Raw genomic sequence first — 22,974 nt, forward strand, 5'->3', positions numbered from 1 at the left:
TGAGCTGCAGAAATTACTTAGTGGAATATCTGCCAAGAGGGGCATAAGTATGTTCCAGAACCTTATGACATATAAATTATTATTAGGGATTTTGTTTTTTATGTTCTCATTTATGTGTTTATCTAGTTCTCTATTGATTCAAATTGTATTTCATTTGGCTATGCTTGTTACTTAATGGATACATTTGGTATTTTTCAAGTTATTTGTTTACAAAGATGGTATATATTCATTTGCCAATGCAAAATTGTGTTCTAAAGTCAAGCATTTTCTGTAAATGTTTAAAAAATACATGGTCTGTCCTGTCATTTTTATAATGGAGGCTACGGGGCATGGAACACCACTGGAAAATAAAAGCATAAAAACTTACCGAATACGTCAACTTTGAAGAGTCAAACATTTCCATATACAAAAACATGCCTTTCATGTTTCCAATGCATGTTTGGGAGAACAAAAGGGATCTGGAAATAATCAGGTTACTGCATATTCCTGGTACTGTTTCTTGAGATAAGGACATAGTTTCTATTTGCTTGTGTGATACCAGTGGCCTATGGGAGGAATACTCACATAAATATGGAAGTAAATTAACAAGATACAAAGCACATGACAGGAACACTTTAGTGTAATTTAGTCTTTCAAGAGGAAACCTTTCCCCTGGGGTAAAAATTGTTGCAGAAAACTACCAGTGCTGAGATAATGGACATAGCTGGTCTTCTTTTAAAATAGCTGAATCTCAAAATATTGATGTTTTTTTGTTTAAAAATTACACCTATAAGCTTTTTTTACAATGTGTGTGCATAATCTCAAGATGTGGATCAATGCTCAATGACTTTCTTGCCTTGAAAAATGGACACATTCGGTAAGTTTTTAAGCTTTTATTTTCTAGTGATGATCTGTGCCCCATGACTTAGATTATAAAATGCCAGGAGAGGCTTTGTATTTTTTTAATTAATAGAAAATGCTTAACTTTTGAACACAATTTTGTCTGGCAAATGAATGTATACCGTATTTGTGATTAAATATACTTGACTTGAAAAATAACAAACTTATCCTTTAATTCTGTTCCTAACATCTCTCTTCCTTCTGTGATTATTCTGATTGTACTGAATTGTCAACTATAAGCTTACACTTACTAGTATGGACTCTACAAGATTAATTTCTATTTAACATATTTGTTATCTTGTATTTTTGTGTGAGTTTGAATAGTATTGTGTATTCATATGCTCCATGAAAAATACATCAACAGTAAAGATTGATTAAGTGTTTACATTTTCCATCATCTTCGGTTGTAAATAATTTTTTCTTTTTTTAATTTATTTTCACCATCAATGATTACTTAATGTTGCATTTTTATCTTTTGATTTGTTCATTTCTGTTTTATATTTTTTTAGTTATTTTTTAATCTCTGTTAAATATTTCAGTTTTGTTTTATATTTTGCCTCTGTAATTAAACCTACTGCTTTAAGGATCTTGAGTCAGAGTCTTGCGTTCAGAATTCTATGCCTGGTTGCTGTCTTTGAGGATTTTGTCTATTCTCTTCACGTCTCTGCAAGGATTCTTCCTTGGGTACTCTGGTTTTTAAAAAGTTAGGCTAAATAATGCTTCCAAATTTGTTCTTTGCCTATGGGTATGTATCAACAGTCCTCCTGTCCAGAGTTTGTTCCTACATTTGACCAGATTTTGCTCCAGGGCGTCATCATCCTTAATTGAAATTTGTGGTTTTGAGAATGTTATCTTATTATTAATACTCTTTATGTTATTAGTGTTCATTGTAAAGGAAGAAACAGAGAGTATCAAGATGTTGGGGCGCCAAATTGGAAGCCCCATTTAATAAGCAAGGGTTAACTAAAGAACGCAGCAAAAAAACTTAAAAAAAAAAAAACAAATGCAGGTGTTGTCAGCCCTTAACAGTAGGAATCCTGACCTTTAACAAAAGAGGTCTAACCTTGCTGGGATCAGGTTCCAAAATGAATGTGGACTTCTGGTGGGACGTTGGCTAATATAGGGTTCAGAGTAGAAGAGTCAGAGCTTCACGTTGTTGTTTGGAAGTTTCATCAGAGTTCTCTCAAAAAATCTTTCTCCAGTCTAGGGTAAACAAAACAGTAGCAGTCAAAGAGTGGTTATCACCTTCCCTGTCTGTCTTACCTGCCCAGCAGGTGAAAGCTGCTCCCTGAGCACAGGGACTTTGTGAACAGGATAGAAACAAATCTTAGATGGCTCATTAATCCTTTACTGAGCAATGTTTCTTCTTATTATTATTTATTACTATTACTAATAAATAAAGCTCAAAGAGTATTGGATGAAAATAAGAATAAAAAATTGATTGAAAAATATAATATCGGGTGCAAAAGAAAGTATACACATGTAAGCTGTATTGGCAAGTTTAAAAAGAACCATGTGGAATCATTTAATCTTCTAATTCCTGAAACTCATAACAAATGATGTTTTCACAGCTTATTCCTGATAGTTTGATTTATGTTTAGCATTGCAACCTTAACCAGCAACACATGGATGGGTGGACTAATGGATACAATTTGTATATGTGCTAAATTTTATCTGACAATGTCTAAAGGCAGTTTCACAGGGATAGAACTGCTGCTTCACACTATGGACACAAGGGTACACATCCCAGGTCTTCCCTATGGAGTTTGTATGTCCTCCTAGTGTCTGTGTGGGTTTCCTCCGGGTGCGCTGGTGTCTTCCCACAGTCTAAAGACATGCAGGTTATGTGAATTAGTGTGTGTGTGTGTGTATGTGTGTTCACCCTGTGATGGACTCACGCCCTGTCTAGAGTTTATTTCTGCCTTGCATCCTATGCTAGCTGGGATAGACTCCAGCCAGGGGGGTATTTTTCGTACGTGGATTACTCGTTTAGCCGGATGTAATTGTTGATGATTTGGCCTGATCCTGGATCTGTCGGTTTTTTGAAACTCTTGCTGGATGTGTTGTCATAGCAGCACATCCAAATCCTCAAACTTGCTCAGAGCAGGTTTGTTCTGTGTAAACAAGGATTAGCTCACACACTTAATCAGTGTCCGTGCGTGGAATTCATTCAGTCATGGCTTTGCCGTTCATGAATGAGCAACCAATTGATATCGGTGCGTAAAATATAAGAAGAGAATTTCATATGGAGAGGGTTTTTGAGGCGATAGGCAAGATCCTTTATTGCTCCCGGAGGAAATTCTTTTCGAAAGATACTGCTTTAGCCGAGGGGGAATATTGTACCTCAAAGATTTATTAGCACCTTATATTCAAAGTCAAACTATAGGCGAAGTCGGGCTCTCACAACCACACAGACAGTATGCATTGCTTTGAGGTTTTTTGCAAGCGGCACTTTTTTTATTTACTGTAGGAGATGCGGAAAAATCTATCTAAAAGTGAAGTTTGCCAGGCAATTCGTAAAGTCTGTTTGGCTCTGAAACATTTCCTTCGGGTTTTCATAGTATTTCCTGGACACCTGCGTGTGCAGACAATAAAAGAGGTATTTCATGTCGTTGCAGGTACACAGGCAAAAACACCCACAGTTCCATAAAGAATCTCACAATCAGCCTAAGATTCTCATTACCCAGGATTTCCAAATGTGATTGGGGCACATGGAACTGATCAGAGTGGAGTTTGGTCAAACATTATTTGGAAAATGTACCTCTCCTCCTGATAAATAATCAGACACAGTGTCTTCATCAAATATTTGACCTTCGTCAATATCTCGTTGGTCAGACACAAGTTCTAGGGATATGACAATCCCTGCAACTGACCCAACAAAAAAAAAATGCCCTCAGAAACAGGGAGATGGGCATTTTGCTGGAGAGCTAACTCTTCTGCAAGGGTTAGGTCTGGACCACGTGGACCTCCACCTGTTTTTTGCTTGTCTGCCTTCTTATTAGCTTTGTTTAATGTTTCTTATACTATACACTGTAAAAAATTTCCCTAAATTTAACGGTAAAAATACTGTAAATGGTGAAAGTAAAAGAACTTTTCTGAAAAAAGGAAAGTTACCTTATGCTCTACTGAAAATTACCTGTATATCTTAAACAGTACATTTCATTATTGTTTACAGCCATGTTCTGTAAAATCGATATTTTTCTACCTTCAAAATATGCTAAATACCGCTTACTGATGCATTACAATTACACTGAAAAAATCTGTTAATTTTACAGTGTATGATTCTTTATGTCAACAATTCTTTAAATAGTTATATACCAATATTTACCAGTTTAAAGTGTACTCTTGTACTTCACTTTAACCTGCTCCCATGTTCTACTTGTGCTCACGTTTGATTTGGAATTATGACATATTAAATAATAATTAATCGGACACATAGGAAATGAAACGCTGCATTCAGTAAATACAATGCACACTACTTAGCGTTTAATTTGTCGGCCACTTTTTGCCAGCCGTCTTTTCTGGTTTGGGCTGCTTTTGCAGTGTTACCCCTTTGGCATATTAAATCTTGAAATTCTTCACATCCTTCGAATAAAAGGTCCTGCTCCGCTTGTGTAAAAAAAAAAATGCACCCGTTCTTTTGTCATTTTGTTGCAGCCTATCAAAGACTTGCTGATCATGTTTTCTAGACTCAATATATATGGGCTTTTCAATCAGCATGGGCACACGCAATCATCTCAGATGATTAGATCCAGCTAGACTAATCTACTACACGGCTGCGTTTGAAAAACCGACTTATCCCGGATGAGCTTCAACGGCATTAACTCATCCAAGATGAGGCATCTGATCTCGGATGATTTAAGCGATGTACGGAAAATACCCCCCTGGTCTGGATTAAGTGGGTTAGAAAATGACAAATGAATCTCCATCCTATATTTGTATATTTAACAAAGTCAGCAAATATCTGAATAAAAAATACAAATGAAAATGAGTCAAAAGATACAACATTCTGACAGAAAGCTTCATATATGAGCCACAGAATAAAGACAAACTGGAATCAGCCCTTTAAAGAGCTATGGTATTTGTTTCGTAATTACTGCAAAATATGAACAACTACTCTCATCTTTAAATCCACAGGTGTGCAGCACACTAAAATGCTTTTGGCAGATAAATATTGAACGGGTCCTTTCAACAACTCGGCTCAGTGCTGTGTGAGAACATCACAGATGTCCACAACTAAGAATAATGTCATCATGCAGTAGCATTCTCCAATAAATTTGCCAAGGTACTGTCATTTATAATGAAGCTGATTAATAGCAGCTAAGGTTTTTCATTTTTACTTACCAAGAAAAACAGCTTCAGTTAAGGTGCCCAATCAAACTGTAATGGACACTGTGTTACTATATTTATCATGATACGTTATATTGAGTTCACAGTAATGATTTACATCAATCATGAATTTATTGGATTCCATGCTATTTACTTTTTGATGTTTATAGCATCATAAGTATTTCCATTTTCAAGTTATGTTCTGAGTCCCTTCTGATTTGCATTCAAATATATTTTGTGTCACATTCAAACATCTTTGTGTTTTGCAAAGTGAACTCACATTTATTCTGTTTTTTATATTTTAATATATTCTCCATCCAAGCATATTGTAGCTGCCTGTTTTCTGCCATGGAAGTTTCATATACTGGTAATAAGTGGCATGGGACAGTGCCTGAAACTAAACAAATAATCTTAAAAAAGCAAACATTACAGACACCAGAGTTGATGACTTGCTGAATGAGTGTGGTAATTTCTGTTTCTCATGCTGGAGGGCAACAGCATGATAGCAGTGCTTAGATATTGCCATTTTGAGAAATGTAGAAATTGTATTTGACTCTCTTAAGTCAAAATTGCTGCTCTTATTCCATTTATCTCAGTGTTCTGTTTTGTTATGGATATTGTATTCCTTAATGCACTTCCGATCAGCTTGTCAAATCTTTCCTCTGTGTCTCCATTCTTCAGTAAATAATTTCATACTGTCATTAAGACTCTGTCACATTTAGCCATTTTATGCAGTAATAAAAAGTAATATTTGCATATCAACAGCATTAAAATAGTTTTTCATTAGTGTTCTGTTTATGACTTCATCCTCAACATTCAAATACTAAAAACACAATGTGATCTGGGTAGATGTAAAATGTGAAAGACAGTATATAAAATAAAGACTGTCTGTTTACTTGATTCTTTTGAGTTATTTTATGAAAAGTGAAATTCTGTTAGCATATACACTAGTCAAACACAAGATAAAAAGGGTTGAGGGTTGAAGTGGACTCCCAAAAAAAAGAGTATTGGATGTAAAAAATAAAAATAAAAAAAAAGTTGGGTACTCCTGTTCTGTTCACAGTGATATGCCTTCTAGAGATGCTGATCATAGAAATCAGAGATTTTTTAGATTCTTTAAAGGAAGAGATTAGGATATCCACTTGGACCAAGTTTATGTTTTAATCAGAACGCTCTGGGAGATAGCAGTACAATGACTTAGTGCATTGTCCAGACAAACACAGGATTTTTTTTCTCTTTGTCCATAAGAGAGTTTTAATAACATGGACCTTATCATTAAAAACACAGGTGGTTAAACATTCACACGCCTTTAACAGCTGGTTTCTTACATGAAAGAATGAAACTATATTGCAGTCATGCAGGTGATACCTCCTTCTGACATTAGCTTCACTTCTCTTCGCATCAGTTTACTTTATAGCCTTTACTAGGGGGTTTGCCCCCTGCTCGCTTCACTTGCCAACCAGGTCTGCACTACGTGCCAGCTACTTCACGTCTCTGCCCCTGCTGCTGCTGCTGTGCCACATGATCTGCTTCTCCCGCGGCACTTCGAACATTTAAAAGCCTATACAAAGCTGTCCTTTTGTCTCACTGCCTTGTCTCTATGACATTCTACTTTGTCACCTACTCTTTGTCTTTTTTATTTCCACCCCCTGGTGTGGTTAAATCTCTTAGCACCAAGTCTCATCTCGTGTGATGTGAGTTCTTGATATTTTTTACTTTATAATTTAAAAACAGAATAAGAATCTGAAAGTCTAACAACATCACATTAAAGTTTGATAAATTCTGAAAAGAATGATACCAAACATATATACGTAGGTTTTAAAATAAGCCCAATTTAAAGCATGACAAAAAAGGTGACATAAAATCATTACACTTTTAGGCTTAGGATTTTATATATAGAGAGTAGATTAATGCTTTAGACCACAGTTTCTTAAACTACGGGTCTCAACCCAAAATGGTTTGTGGGTTGCCACCATTGTACTCTGTATGGTTGCTACTCACAGTTGTATTTATTTGGAATGGGTCACATATGGTTTGTGAAGTATGTTATGATGGGTTTCCATCAGCTGTTTAAGCAATCAACACTGATTCTCCAAAGAAGGACACTCCCCACTGCTATGACTATCAGCTGTAATTTTCCAAGAGGGAAACCATGGAGCCCATCTGATGGTCATCATGAAATGGACAAGATTGGGTGGAGAGAAAAGAAGTTTAAGAAATCCTGCTCTAGACCAAACATTCTGATCATAAGATGAAGGTCCTATTAAAATTACCAGGATACATAAAACAGCTGAATAAGGCCTAGGGAACCTAGGGACCTCAAGCTCTGAATATGAATTACCTCTCAATGTTAGAGAGGTCACTGTGGAATCACGACTTAAAACAAGGTTGAAGACTCATTGTTTACACTTGTTAGACATACAACTGAAGGCTGCTCATAATGCTTCCTATAATAATTTTTGCTGTTACTTTGTATGGAAGTCATGGTCTTTCTCTTCCTGACTGCCTGTGATGTTCCTTATTATTATGGTACCAAAAAATGGCAAAAAGAGTTGGGGCCTTTAAAAAAGAATCCACAAAATACAGGCAAGAATTTTTATTGGTCTGTAGCAAAATAGGTCTCACTGTAAGACAGCTTGAACTCCGGCAAATGGGAGTCTTCCAGCCTGACCAGGCCCCAAAAAGAAGAAAACCGGCTTTTAAGGTTAACTCCAGATTGACCAGACAAGTCAAGATGAAAATCTTTATAACAAAAGGTATCTACTCACAAAAAAATAAAAAAATATAACCAAAATGTTCAAAAGAACTAAAGAGGAGTTGCTTAAAATGTAATCCAAGGAAATCCAGTCCTAAAATACAATCCAAAAGAATAATCCAACAAACGGAGCAAAAAGTCAGCAAAACCAGAAAATCCAAATGATACACAATACTTGCAATTATCTGTAAAACCTTCCTCAATGAACCCCTTGAAAGATACGTCCCAGCCTCCAAAACCTATATTGCCCAAAAGTACTTCAGCCCTTTCACATTTTGTTGAATTAGGATTTGTGAAAATCTGTGAAATGTAGAGGAGCTGATATATATATATAGTAAAGTAAGGCACAGATGAAGTGGCATACTAGTGGGGATTGATGGTGCTTCCTTATCTAGCAAGGACACCATAAAGAATGGATAGATGGACATCCTGGTCAGAATGTTTATTTCCCCTACCTGATCTGGAGGCAAGTAAAGCAAGAGAACAAAGAGAGACTGCCTCCTGGATCGGTGGGCTTCCCCAGTATGTTGTGCATCCCTTTGACAATGACTTCTGTTTGGACACTCTCAGGGAGTTGCAGTTCTGGAGGAAGGCCTTGCTGGGGTCCACTGGTGTCACTGAAGGAAGCTATTGAGAGGAGGCTACTTGTTCGGTGAAGCAAACACCTGACCCAAGGGCAATGTTGTGGCATTAGAAGTACTCCCAGGTCTGCCTCACCCAGGTCATTTTGAAGCAAAGAAGGGCAGCTCCCAGCTGGAGTGGAAGCTCTTTGTTAACCAAATAGAGTATTATGTCAGAAGCCTTTGAGAAGGTAATTTTTTAAATGAAAATAGTACATTTATACATGTAGTATGGTGTGGGATTAAGGCCAGTGAAGACCTTTAAGTGTCCGCAATACAGTATATGATGACTAACAATCAACCATGTTAACTTTGAGGAAATTAGATTAAATTAGATTAGACTGTTATTAGATTATTGTACACACTGTAGAGAAGAGGAATGTTCTATACTCAGGGAAGGTGGTGGAAGAGTGCGAATGCAAAGAGAAGAGATGGTGATGGTAGGCAAATTTAAATACTTGGATTCAACAGTCCAAAACAACAGAGAGTGCAGCAGAGAGGTGAAAAAGAGATTGCAGGCATGATGGACTGGATTGAGAAGAGTGGCAGTGGAAGTGATTTGTGATAAAAGAGTATCTTCAAGAGTGAAAGGGAAGGTCTCTAAAACAGTAGTGAGACCAGCTATATTGTATGGTTTGGTGGTGGTGGAACTTACGGAAAGAATGGAGGCAGAGCTGAAAGTGGCAGAGTTGAAGATGCACCAATTTTCGCTTGGAGTAACGAGCATAATCAGGATTAGAAATGAATATATTAGAGGGATAGCACAGGTACAACAGTATGGCAAATAAGTGAGAGAGGCTACATTGAGGTGGTTGGGCATGTGTAGAGAAGAGATAAGGGTACATCGGGAAAAGAATGTTGAAGATGGGACTACCAGATAAGAGGAAAAGTTTATGGATATGGTGTGGGATGAAATGAAGGCAGACGGTGTGGCAGAAAATGATGTTGATGACAGGGATAGATGAAGACGGATGATCTGCTGTGGTGACCCCTAAACTGGAGCAGCCGATAAAAGAAGAACTCATTAAATAGAAAGTTGGATTTATATATATATATATATATATATATATATACTGTACACTCACAATTTGGTCTGAACGCACACAAGAATAACTAAAAAGAAAGAAAATCTAAACAGAATGAAAACTTCAGAGTCACAGTAACAATGAGTGATCATATAGACATATTGCCATTAATATAAAGGAGCCCCAGTAGCGTTTCTCGACGCAGTTATACTGCATAATGAAATGGCTGAAAGTCTTCAGTATTAGTGTGTCAAAGATAGGATGTATAGCATTGCTCATAATGGTACTCAGCTTTGTTTTCATTCTCGCCTTCACTAAGACCTCTGCAAGGTTGAGAGTGCATCCCTTCTTATCCAGCCCTTTTAATTAGCATATTAATTCAGTGGACCTTTATTGAAGTGATGTTACCAGCACAGCACACCACAGCATAACAAATCACACTGCGCATCACAGAGCTGAAGAAGATGTGAAGGATGTCACTACTCATATTACAGGAATGAAATCTCTCTTGAGTCAAAATAGCCTGCTCTTCCCTTTTCTTATATAAAGCAGTTCCTTTGTGTTGTGACTCCAGTCCAGTCTGTCATTGATGTGGACCCCCAAGTAAGTTGTAGGAGTGCACCACCCACCTCTACATCCACTCCCTGAATAGTCACTGGACATTGAGGCTGTGAAAGTAAAGCTGAATAAATCCATATCCAACCTCCCACCCCTTTGGGGTTTTTGTTTTTTGAAACAGAGAGTTCACAAAGGAACAGTAGATAAGTATTCAGACCATCAAGGTTCAGCTCATAAGTACGTTGTACTTGCTTCTTTATGTAAAGGGTTATTCAATAATCTTGCTCAGCTATTATCATTTTTAAAATGCCAAAAGTGAATGAGTGGCATGTCTGTCTACTTGTCTGTCTTTCTCTCTGATCACATGAAACAACTTGACTCCCAGTGAGCTGATTTTGTTGAAATTTTGCACACTTCTTCAACAAAATTCTTTGAGACAGTTTAATTGTGGTTGCGATATCTCAAATACAGCATGCTGTACACATTTTCTGAAATTTCAAAATCTCTCATTGAAAACCATTGATGAATCTGCAGACTCATCTATCTTAAAACATATAAATATCCTGTGCAACTTCAACTATGAACTAGTTTACTGTGTTGATTTTATCTTGAGAGTGGTAATGTCAACTTGTATATTTTACATTTTTTTATATCTTTTAGTCATGTGGCTGTCACTCCTGAGTGTAAAACAGAGAAATGCCTGCAGTTGTGAGCAATTAAGTAAATACACCTCGCTGCAGGAACAGGGAAAGATAAAGGTGGAATTGGATGACCGATTATTACCATATAAGAAAGATATGATGGTAGATGTATATTTATTTATTCAATCCTTTAATAATTCTATTATTTATTTGTTCAGTTTAGTAGTAATGATATTATTTATTTATTTATTTATTTATCAGCGTACAAGATACCTGCGCCATCACCACTTAATCAAAGCACCGTGATGTCCTACATTGATGGATTAAAAGCCAGAAGTCTACATGACGATCATCATCAAGTCCTTCCAAGAGAACCCTAAATACAAAGAGGACTGTTTCATTTATGTTAGGTAGAATGTCCAGAGGGGACTGGGCGGTCCCGTGGCCTGGAACTCCTGCAGATTTTTTTTTTTCTTTCCAGCTGTCTGGAGTTTTTTTTTTGTTTGTTTTTTCTGTCCTCTCTGGCCATCGGACCTTACTCTTATTCTATGTTAATTAATGTTGTCTTATTTTAAATTCTTACTTTGTCTGTTTTTCTTTTCATCATTTAAAGCACTTTGAGCTACATTATATGTATGAAAATGTGCTATATAAATAAATGTTGTTGTTGTTGCTACATCACTTACTGTATGATTACAGGGGAAGCTCTTGATATATGCCACACTCATTTCTAGAGCTATAGGGTGTCTTGCTCAAACCTCAGCCACAGCCGCTCACTTTTCCTGCTCTTTAAAATTGAAGAGGGAAAGTGACATGATGTTCATGTCCATAAAAGTAAAAAATAAAAAGCTTTTTTTATGTAGAAATGTATGAAAGTGGGCTTGAGGACACTTTAATGTAAATGTGTACTCAGTATTTCCATTACACTTAACATTTCTCACATCTACATTTTCTAAAGATTACAGTGATTCAATATTTCTCTGACACTGTAATTTACTGACAAAGCACCACTAAGATCTGCTACCTATCCTGTTCAGATGCAGTCAACAATTTTAACTTGAGACTTCAGCAAAGATTTTAAATCTCCTTTGGATACTTCTGTGACACTTAAGAGCTACAATTAGCCACAGACCCTCCACATATAATTATTAACAATAGTACATGAATCTTTTCGTCACTTTAGGAATCATCTGTCTATGAAATCAGTTTCATCCATATGATATTGTAACATTGTATTGAAAATATATATCTTGTGTACACCAAAAGTGCATGCTTTTTTTTAAAATTCTGTTATCACTGTTATTTTTAAATATGACTCCCTGTTATGGAAATAAACAAGAATTAAACTTGGCTAACAAACTCTTTAATGAAATGGTTAGAAAAAATAACAGTGCTCCAGCTTTCAAACCAGCTAGCCATGTCTCCTAACTGAGTTCATTACCAATGTTCCTTGAGAAAGCAGAAGAAATTAGATCTATTGTCATTTCTAACTATCCTGCACTGTTCTTTACCAAATCACTTGCCTGACTTACTTTATTTATTTAGCTGGGAGTTTTAAATTATTGCTAGAATTCATATGTACATCAGTAATATTCTGTAAATTTTTTGCTTCCTATATGAGCAATCCATTCTACATGAAAAAAAATGAAATATTTATTTTACTATTTTAATCACTAGATTATAAGATTATGTTTTATATTACTGACCTGTATTCATTAATTCTATACTTTTAAAAATACTTAAAAGAGTTCTAAAAGTTTTCAGGGTTAATTTGAGTAAGAGCGTATTATTTTCTGCAAAAGCCTCTTTAGGTAACCTTAAATTAGATCATTTCTCTGTAAGCATCTCGCAGCAGTTCTTGTATGTAGGAATCAATGATAAACAGAAATAAAAGGAGCTATTAAACTCAAATGAAATAGCCCTGTTCTGCTTGCTTCCTGTAGGTAGTGAGTGAGCAGCTGTCTCAAGTGGAGGAGTTCAAGTACCCATGAGCCTTATTCAAGAGTGAAGGTACAGGTGATTGTAAGAGTAACTGACTTATGGTGCACTGGCAGCAGTTTAATGACTGGTTAGCTTGTCCATGGTGGTGAAATAGAACTTAAGCTAGCAGACAAAGCTGTCTACTTATGGACTGGTCTACACTCCATCTTCACCTATGGTTGTGAGCTAGGAAGTGACTGAATGAGAGAGACAGCAATACAAACAGCCAAATGAGGCTCCTTTTCTGTACTGCTGGGCTCACTCTCCCTGACAGCAGAACTGCTGCTTCTCTAGATTGACAGGACCAGTTAAATTTATTTGAACATGTAGTTAGAATGCCCCTCAATACTTTCTCCAGTGGGTGTACAAAGCATAGCTTACCGGTAGAAGACTGATGATAGACCCAGGTCATGCTGGAGGGATTGTCTCTCTTGACTGTCAGGGGCACGTCTGAATATTTCCCAGGAAGAGCTGTTGTGAAGTTGCTAAAGATAGAGAGGCCTGGTCAGACTAGTTCAACCCAAAGAGTTGAATGAAAATGATGACCTGTAACCTGATGTTAAAAAGGACCTCATCAACTGTTCATTCCATTATCTAACGGTACTTGGGAAAATCTACATTTTTAAAATGACTACTCTTTAAAGATCTGTGTTATCTTTTCTAGCGAATTTAATTGTAAATTAGTAAATCTTTCTTTAAAAAATGAAGCATAATTGTGACTTCAATAATTTGGAAAGCAGTCACTATTGTAATTCAACCACCAGGAGCCTCATGTATAAACTGTGTGCACGCACAGAAATGTTGCTTAAGAACATTTTTTGTATAAAACCTAAACTTGGCGTAAAGCCACACACATTTCCACGGTACCTCATACTCTGTCGTACGCAAGTTCTCAGCTCAGTTTTGCAGACTGGCGGCACCCAGCGTCAAAGCAGTGCTACTGTTCCTGTGTGGTTTATCTTTCTTTTTCAGATCCACATTACTGACGCGGCTTTATAAATACACTGAAATTAACCACATATTGCTTATTAGTTTAATGCATCTGATTGTAATTAACCTGTAACAATATAATGGTCCACGGAATGGCCAAACTATTCTAAATACAATAGTTGCAGCGTTGTTACTCTCACTGCACCTTCTTTTTCTTCTTACAGCTGCTCCCTTTACGGGTTGCCACAGCGGATCATATTTTTCCATATTACTCTCACTGCACCACTCAGAGTATTTATATCACTGTATCTGAGTGGGGAATCACAGCAGCAGCTGATCGGAAAGAGAATTATCGGTATACAGCTTCAAGTACATGCTGCCTCAGCCACGGCAAAACGTTTCAAAGCCTTTCCTGTACGGACCTCGCGGTTCAGAAACAGTTTAATCCCAAGAACTTTAAACACACTCAATCAATTGCTCCTTGTAGAACTATCTGTACTTATAAGTACAATTACCTCACTGTAAACTTGCACTACAGTTATAATATTGCATAACCTGCACCACTTTATAAAGCGCGTATTTACATATGATGATGATATCATTTTTAAGATGAAATGCAGCAAATTATGTTGATTATATTATACAGATAAAACTTTAACTTCATTTAAATAATCTGTATTGTTAATAATTAAACATGTGAGGACATGGTGCCGCAGCGCAAGCAAGTTCACATATTGTTCCTGCCTTGCACTGTATTTTTGCTGAGGCTGGCGCGACACTGGAAGGATAGACGGACAGAATAATTAAACACGTACTATGAAGACATTTCAATGTTCCTTAAAAGTTTTGAAGAATCATTGTTGTAAGCTTACAGATGGCTTAACATCTATTACAGAGCTGATTGTGTGGTGATTGGGTATTTGGAGAAAGAAAAGTAAGGACAGGAATTGGAGGTTAGTACATTTGAAAGAGACAGTACTGCTACGATAAATTATTTAATCTAAGGTCGCACATGGCGCAGCAGCATCTTGTGTGAGACATGAACAACCACTGCGCCACCATGTTCCCATGTTTAATAACATGCTTTCATTCCAATCATCATGAAAATGATATCACGTATACATCTCAGTATTTTAATTATTCAGACAGCTGTAATATCATGAATGTAAAGAATTCTGTGTCCTGTTGGAGAAAGAGAAAGAACAGAAGCACGTAGTGATTCACACACATAGAGCACATAGAAGGTCAAATACAAAACAAAGCATTTAACTTGCTACTTTAGTTACGATGGGATTTGAGAAACTAGTAAATTAAATGATTTTAAGATGAAGTCTATTATGTTCTACTTTAATGATGAAATAAACTATGTGATTAAAGTGGAAATTTTGAGATTAAAGTTGACATTTCATGCTTTTTTCCCACTGTGTGCCAATTTTTTTTGTCTGTACCCTAATAAGCTATTATATGACACTCAGGGCCTTTTCACTGCGACTTTGATATGTGACTTCTTTTTTATTTCCGGCACTGTGCGACTTTATGAACTTGAGCTTTCGAGTTTCTCCAGCATGCTATGTCACTCGATCAACTTCCTTTTGTTGATTATACCACTGCTTAAATCAACAAATAGTATGTTTTTCCTTTGCCTCCACTTGGTATTCGCTGAAATTTTTTTATATTTTCCCCCGTGCTTTTCCCATTGTCTTTTCACAGAATGCTGAGCTTAAGGGCTATTTATATTGATTTTCATATTCAAAGAGGCGTAATTCTTTGACAGCAGGCACGTGCACGTGCGTTACTTTTAATGCTGACCAGGATTTATGTAGCGGACGAACGTGGAAGTTGGAGTACACACAGATTCCTGCATCTAGATTTTTCTGTGCGTAAGCACATTTCGGCTTTTGTGCTTATGTCATGTTATAGTGCGAATTCTACGCACAGCGTTATGCATGAGGCCCCAGGTTACAAAAGTGTGATCTGTAAGATCATGGAAGGAATCAAACAGAAATCAACTCATAACAGCTTGGCAAGCAATGGAAAGTAATTCCCAAACTAAATCTTCCCTATATGCTCTACTTTGTACACCACCTACCAATAACAGCTATCAACAAAATAGAAATGTAAAAACATAAATCTGAAAACACTCTCTCGTGACTGAGATTTCCCAAATGTATCTGGTACTAGGTCTTATATATGAGAGGCGACTGCAAGCAGCTGATTACTTGGGTGGCAACTCCTATTGGAATTAAATCTTAGTTTATTATCAGGCAAGTTTTGGTTTACAATAATTCTGAATCCTCAAAATTTTATTTCTTAATGAACAGTCTATTGTGGTAACTTTTACACCATATTACCAGTTCACCATCTCGCTTTGCTCCATTTGCAAAATCGTAACCCAGCCCTCAATAACACAAAGTGTAGAAAATTTAATTCAGTTTATAATAAGTAATTAGTTCTCTAGAATCTTTTAAACATGTGTCAATGTTGTCTTCAACTAACTCAACATGCAAAACCACTGATATTTTAATATCGTTGAATGCTTACCTCATTGCTGTGTTTTGTACATATGCTACTAGATGTGGAAAGAGGAAGGCTTTATTAAATGGACTAGGAAGGTTAAGAAAGAAGTATTTATGTTATAAAAAGTTTGCTTACTATCACTGGATTAAATCTTTACCTGTTAGGGCACCAATTCTTTTCATTCTACCACCCATCTAATTAACACTCATATTTTAACTTTATCTTTGTTTGACAAAATATATAATTCTGTTTAACTGGTCTGTAATTCATGTGTTGTAATGAAGCTTTGACAATAAATTGTTTATGTTACAGGAATTATAATGAATGATAATTTGAAGGGTTACAGATGGGTTAGCTTCCCATCAGAGGTATCTGTTTTGTAGAGGCGCATGCTCTCCTAATGTCAATGTTTTCACAAGGACTCTGTGTTTCTTCTACTGTTTAAAGACATGCTGTCAGGCTTTTTTAGTATTGCTAAACTGTTTCCTCTAGTAGAGTGGAAACCTGTCCAGGACTGGTTCTACAATCCTACATGAGAAGTTAAGTATTAAACTAAAAGAAATGTGAAATCAGGGCATGGTGTGTACATAGGTGTAGAATTGGCTAAAACATAGGAAGCAGAAGATTATGGTGCAAGGAACCTTATCAGAATTGGGTGATGTTAAATGTGGTGTCCATTAGGGGTCATTTCTATATATATATATATATATATATATATATATATATATATATATATATATATATATATATATATATATATATATATATATATATATATATATATATATATATTATCTGGATAGGACTGTAATTATTTAAGTTTGCAGACAATGCCAGACTAGGTGGGATGGCATCTAATCCAGAATCAGCTGAATCAATACAAAGGGATGTAGACAGAACACAGCACTGGGCAGATTTGTAGCAGATATAATTTAATTTTAAGCAAATGTAGGGTATTGCATGTAGGAAATAAAATTCACAATGGGAGGTATAAAACTTGATAATACACCTTACGAGTCTGATCCTGCCAGGTTCACAAAACACAGCCTGTTGTTAGTCCTCTAGCTCTGAAATGATTTAACCTGAAAAATTGCAGTTCATTACATTACTGAACATCTGAACACTTATGATGTGGATTAGATTGTTGGTGTCATTAAAAACTGAGGCCTTTTCAGTGAAATAATACCCAAACTTTATTTCAATTTAAACTTGATTATTTGCAGATAAACTAATAATATTTCCAAATGTTGTAAAAAATAATGGATCAAAACATTCAACCTAAATGATTCAAATCAGAGTCACATAGCACACCTCAAATAAGATGGCTAATTGGCTTTTTGTGCTCTCTTTTCCTTTTGTGAAGTCTGTCTCCTTATGATGCTGTGATGTCTCTGAAAATGCTTCCAAATTATTTCCTTTATAGAGTTCCTTGGTGGCTGACCATGCAAGCTAACATCAGTTAAAATATTCAACAGTCTTATTACTTGTCAGTAAAGCTACTTTCAGCTAAACATGATAAAATATAGATGACAAGGCCCCAAGGCCACCTGCCGGCTAAACACTTGTTTAAAAACACATCAAAAATAATGTTAGCTTTCCTAGTTTATACTCTAAGCTACTATAAGCTACCTCCTATCTAAATAATCCTATAATAATTCAAATCTATCTGCAATATATTAAAACATCAAGGTGTCTGTGTCCAGTCCATCTGGCCAATCTGTTTGGCCAGTCTGGCTATGATAACACAAGGATGAAGTAGTTTTCTGCCTCACTCCACGCTGTCTGTGCAATGTGGCCACAGACAGCTTAAACAACTCGGCATATCCACATAAAAACGACAAGGGGGAGCTTTCTTGAAGGTCTTTACTGGACGTACCACATTGTTAACTGAAATATATACAAAAGAAACATACAGGTATATACAGGTGTACAACCAAAGACAATAAAGAATGGTTTACAAAGCAATACATAGCAGACAGTGTACGTTAAACAATAAAGCTTTAAAAGACACTGACAAGGCGAGTGATGTCCACGGTTGGATCAAGACAAAGAGAAGCGTGTAGGCAGAGGTTCAAATTGCTGCGTACCACAACTAACCAGACCTAGGGGTTTATATACCCAAAAAGATATGCTTTGCACGTGACCGAAACAAGAGATAAAGGGTGCCTACGTGAGACACATGGGGTGTATTGTATTCAAATGTTTATTATGGGACCTACATGCTTTACGTGAGTTTCATAGACATTTATGACACCACTGTGAGTGTGGGACGTGACTGACAGGTGTGTTAATAAATGACAAGATGAAGGAGGAGCACAGTTCAACAAATAATAGCTAACAGCTAACAACATGTGAGGCAGAACAGCAAGTGTGGGAGGAATAAGGAAAAGTAAAGGCACACGAGGCACACTAAGAAAGTAGCTTTCAAAGACAGTAAGTATAAAACCAGACATAAGGTGAGAAAAGCACCTCGAAAATAATGAGTGTCTGACAAGCCAGCTCTAACATGCCTGAGAGAGTGAGCGCCATTGAACGTTCACACACTCACAAATACAGAGAAAAGGCTCTGAAGGTTCACATAGAACAAGAGATATCAAATATTTTCCAATCATTCTATTACCGGTCTTCAAAAGGTACTGTGGTTAGTATCCAGATAAATTAAATATTATGAGTCTAATTTGACAGACGTAAAAAGCACACTTTATTCACCCCAATACATCCTTTGGAGGGCCTAGAAGTTGAATAGATTCCTCAAACTTTCCATCTTAAAAGTATTCAGAGGCCATTAAGAAGCCAAACAGAATGTTAGGCTATATAGCACGATATGTAGAGTACAAGTCAAAGGAGGTTATGTTGGAGCTTTATAACCCACGGGTGAGGCCTTTAGGTAGTTTTGGTTCCCAGGCTACAAAAGCACATAGCAGCGCTAGAAAAAGAGAAACAATTCCAGAACTACAGGGGATGAATCAAGAGGAGAGACCGAAGGAGTTGGACCTTTTCGGAGTAAGCAAACAGAGATTAAGAAGTGACATTATTAAAGATTACAGTGGATCGAGACTGTTATTTTAAAATGAGTTCAATATAAACACATGGACACAGATGGAATCTTGTTAAGGGTAAACTTCACACAAGCATTACACAAGCAAAGTCTTTCTTCATGCAGAGAACCATAAACACATGGAATAGATCACCAGGTAGTATGGTAAGAGAGCAGGGACCTACACGTCTTAACTTGATGTTATTTTAGAAAAAATAGGTGCATAGGATTTCCAACTTTGGGTTGAATGGCCTGCTCTCATGAAAATATTTTGGATGTTCTAGAGGTGTTAGTATAAACTTCAACTTCTTGCAGCCATGGCAGGAAAAATATTAGTATTACAAAGTCTGTCATCACAACCATAACTACAGTGCTACTATAAAAACTTATCAATCATCTATTATTTTTTGCACCTCTTAAAAATAGATATAATAAGTAATAAAAAAGTATGAAGCCTTACAAACTGTGAAGGATGGTATCGAAGGTAGCGGTATGCAACTATCCATATGACACAGGAGACTATTTAAAGGACATGGAGTTTAAGACCACTTTTCTGCCTTCTTGGCACCTAGGCAACTAGTTTATTTCTGAAAGCAGTGCACAAGCAAAAGATATTTCAGAGTGCAGTGGGTAGCGCTAAAGTCTCAAAGCTCCAGGAGCCTTTATTTCATTATATGTCTCTCTGCAGTGTCTGAATGCCATCTTGGCTGTGTTCAAATTCAGGTGTATTGTCATGATGTATACATTATAATGACATTTTTACCTCATGCCTATTATATACTAGTGACAGCATTATGACTGGCCAGACAACAAATAATTTCAACAATATAAACATTAAAATACAACATACTGTAAGATGAATGATATACTGTATAGAAATTCAACCTGAAGTGGTTGGCAAAATATGTTAATCATCAACTGTTGAGCAGCTATAACCTTTATAACATGAATTTTCTCAATGAAGCTTGTAATCTCTCTGGGAGCTTGCATATCCTTTTTCTGGGTACATCTAAAACAAGTTAGGCTAAATGCTCCAGTGTAGAAGTGTGCATGAGTGTGCCCTGTGATAGATTGGCTGGCACATCCATGAGTGGTTTCAGCTTTGCACTCAGGTTCCCAGTAACCCCATAATGACAAGCCATGTGTGGTGTAATAAAGGCGCTATATAGGCGCCCGACCCAACACAGATAGACACAGAGGCACACATAAAAACAAAACAGCTGGAGGGCACGTCTTCCCCATCTCCCCCAGCTACAACACAGTCCCAAGCACAATACACAAAAGCAAACCACTCTTCCTCTGCACCACCACTCCTCCCAGGCAACCTTGACCTCCTCCACCCAAGTCTGGCCACTGAGTAGTGGTTGCTGGCTGCTTTTATTGGGCACCCGGAAGTGCTCCAGGTGCTTGATTGCTGACATCTGGCTGCATTTCCCGGTGTGGCAAAACCAGTGCCCAGAAGGGTCCAGCAGCACCTGCTGCACCACCCCCTGGTGGCACCTTGGGAACCCAACAGGGCTGCACAACACTCCAACTCCCATGAAGCCCTGGGGGAGTCTGAGGCACCACTGCAACCCAGGGAGGCTGCCATCTAGTGTCCAGGGGGAGATGTTGTGTTTCCCATGCTTGCTCCCCTGGTACATATGCTGCAGGGGTGTCCTGGGCGGGCATGGGCCGCGGCCATCCATCACAGTGGGCATGTTAGAGAGCTTGCAGAAAATGGAGTTTTAGACAAAAATGTGCTTGTTAAGAAGAGCTGAGATTTGAATAAAATATTTTTTTAAAACATTTAAAGCAGTCAAGGAAGTAAAAAAGAATATGCAATAAATGACTGTTACCTGAAAAAAGATTTGTGCTGAATTGTAAAAAGAGCACACTTTGAAGAAGTGCCTATTCAAGTCATTTCTCTAGCAATAACATAATGCATTGAGTTTTTCAGATGCTTGAAATACTCTTGTCCACAATTTATAATAGGTATTGTCAGATACAATTGTCATGTATCAAGCCTTGTTTAAGCACATCATATCTACAAAGACTACCAGAAATGTAACCGTCAGTTTTTGTCAACAATCCACAAAATAGATGCTAGGTGGTATATATATGCATATAGACTTAGTGGTAACTTATTATGCACACCTGACTAGTGCTGGGTAGGATCCCCATTTATGACAAGAACAGCCTGAATTCTTTGAAGATGGATTTAACAGCGTGCTGGAAATATTCCTTAGGGATTTTAGTCCATGCTGACTTGATAGCATCATGCAGTCTGTGCAGATTTTACACCGCCTGTTCCACCATATCAGAAAACTGCTTTATGGGATTGAAATCTGGGGATAATCTTAGATCCATTTTGTATAACTATCTCACATAATGTATGTAGGAAGTATAAGTACACAATGTTTTAACAACCTATTGAAATTTAACTTTAGCAACATGATGGTATGCAATAAACAAGGCATTATCAATTGGTTATTTTTTCATTTTACATTAGCTAGGACAATTGATATTGTTAAAATGAATTTTATCCCAAAATCATTAATCTTTTTTGTGACCACCAGCCCCAAACACCCAGCGTAATAGACACAGGCACAAGTCCAGCAACACACAAGTCCTTTATTAAAGCATGGGAAATGCTTTCCTTTTGATTCCCACCTACAGCACAGTACATAAGTACAATAAAAGCACACTTTTCTTCTTTCTTCGCTCTGTGTCTCTCAGTCCTTGAAGTACTTCTGGTGTCCCAAAGGCTTCACCTGGGAGCACTTCCGGGTATGGTTGGAGCTCCACAAAGTAGGGCTCCTCATTCCCCGCAGCAGCCCTGGCAACACCCACAGCACCCAACAGAATTGAGTCACTGAACTCCAATTCCCATGAAGCCCTTGAGAAATCTTGGTACCGCCACAACCCAGGGTTGGCTACCACTATTGCCCTAGAGGAGATAATGTCCTGTGAATGTTCTCTCCCCCTGGTCCTTCCAGTGCGACGGCATCCCGGCTGGGCAAGTACCATAGCTGTCTACCACAGCATTAAAAATTCTTTGGAAAATGTAATGCAGTTTTCTGCAATATCTTGCATCTATACTAATAAAAGGCAAAGCCCTCACTGACTGACTGACTCACTGACTGACTGACTCGTCACTAATTCTCCAACTTCCCGTGTAGGTAGAAGGCTGAAATTTGGCAGGCTCATTCCTTACAGCTTACTTACAAAAGTTAGGCAGGTTTCATTTCGAAATGCTATGCGTAATGGTTATAACTGGAACCTACTTACGTACATATATACGGCCATAGCCTGCAGCTCGGTCGCCGTGTGAGGCGGAGTTGAGTTCCGCATCATCACGCCTCCCACGTAATTGAGTGCCTGCCCATATAAGGCCGTCCGTCAGCAGCAATCCAATAGACACGCTGCCTCTAAATATTCGCAGGTGAAGGACTGTGCTTATGCAAATGAAGATGAGATGGTCAGGGACAGATTAGTGTTTGGCACAAACTCAGCGAAAGTGTGAGAGAAACATTTAAGTGCCGGGTCTTAGCTAACATTAAATAAAGCCGTGGACATCCCAAGATCGCATGAGATAGCACAAGCACAGCTGAGAACCTTCGATGCATGTACTCTGAGCGGCTCACGTTAACTGACTGTAAACGCAGTACGCAGACAACAAGCAAAAGCTCCAAAGAGCGCTGAACAAAAAACGCATTACACA

The 22,974-nt window shown here is 37.4% G+C and overlaps 1 long non-coding RNA gene across 2 annotated transcripts; it reads left to right on the plus strand.

Moving 5' to 3' along the window:
- Positions 1-773: 773 nt before the first annotated feature.
- Positions 774-11,104, plus strand: LOC120526832. 2 transcript variants are annotated; one of them, XR_005633183.1, is made up of 3 exons: positions 774-856; positions 5,017-5,164; positions 11,069-11,104. It is a non-coding gene; the product is annotated as an uncharacterized LOC120526832 (long non-coding RNA). The 2 variants fall into 2 exon arrangements; XR_005633182.1 differs by lacking the exon at positions 11,069-11,104 and adding an exon at positions 10,827-10,959.
- The last annotated feature ends 11,870 nt before the right edge of the window (positions 11,105-22,974 follow it).

Source organism: Polypterus senegalus, chromosome 3, assembly GCF_016835505.1.
Source record: "Polypterus senegalus isolate Bchr_013 chromosome 3, ASM1683550v1, whole genome shotgun sequence".
Lineage (NCBI taxonomy): Eukaryota > Metazoa > Chordata > Cladistia > Polypteriformes > Polypteridae > Polypterus > Polypterus senegalus.